This window comes from Coenobita brevimanus, chromosome 82, assembly GCF_032717465.1.
Source record: "Coenobita brevimanus isolate Jiangsu-jjx chromosome 82, ASM3271746v2, whole genome shotgun sequence".
Lineage (NCBI taxonomy): Eukaryota > Metazoa > Arthropoda > Malacostraca > Decapoda > Coenobitidae > Coenobita > Coenobita brevimanus.
In genome coordinates this window covers 11121963-11122742 of record NC_137035.1, presented here as the reverse complement: position 1 = coordinate 11122742, position 780 = coordinate 11121963, and the positions used below count along the sequence as shown (strand labels likewise).

The 780-nt window shown below is 43.6% G+C and overlaps 1 non-coding gene across 1 annotated transcript; it reads right to left on the bottom strand.

Moving 5' to 3' along the window:
- Positions 1–343: 343 nt before the first annotated feature.
- On the bottom strand, positions 344–462 carry LOC145409719 (5S ribosomal RNA). The gene has a single exon (XR_013899166.1). It is a non-coding gene; the product is annotated as a 5S ribosomal RNA (ribosomal RNA).
- Between the last annotated feature and the right edge of the window lie 318 nt (positions 463–780).

The following is a 780-nucleotide window of genomic DNA, read 5'->3' as shown; positions in this document are numbered from 1 at the left end:
TTAGTTTGTAGTGGCAATAGGAAATCGAGCTCACGTGAACAATGTTTAAAGCAGATCTTACACCGATAAATTTCTCAGGTGGAATAATGTGAAGGACAAATAATAATTTTCAGAGATTAATCATTAAATACGTTTGCATCAAGTTCCTCTTTTGGGATTTTTAACAAAGATACGGATGAAGTAAAGCTCTGTGGAGAGTATGAACCAGTATGAATATTCATTTTCATTCATTCATTCATTGCCAGACGCCATGTATCCCACACGGGGTGGCCAAGGGCTTAGAGTTAATTGTTTTACAGGGAGGGGCACTAATCCTCCACCAACCCCACTTGACACGTAGGGATGCCAACAGCATCTGGTGTTCCCAGGCGGTCACCCATCCAAGTACTAACCAGACCCAACGTTGCTTAACTTCGCTGATCAGACGGGAAGCGGTGTACTCAACGTGGTATGGCCGAATATTAATATGATTAATATAAATAAGACAAATTTGAAAATTGTTCCCGCGAATCTTTGAATTTTTGCTTTTGTGAGTGGTTTGGCGGAGGTAAGGTTGATATGGTGGTGCTGTTTGAAGTACTGCAATCTATACAATAAAAACAGCTTTCCCTATGTGTGTGTGTGTATAGTTGCAAGCCATCTTGTGTCTGGGTGGGTAGGCTGGTGGACGGATCGGTGAAGTAGGTGCATAGGGTGGAAGGGTTAGGTGGCTCGTCAAGGTGTGTGAAGTGAGTAGGCAAGATGGGTGAAAAGGTGAGGAGGGTGGAGGAAGTGGGTGGG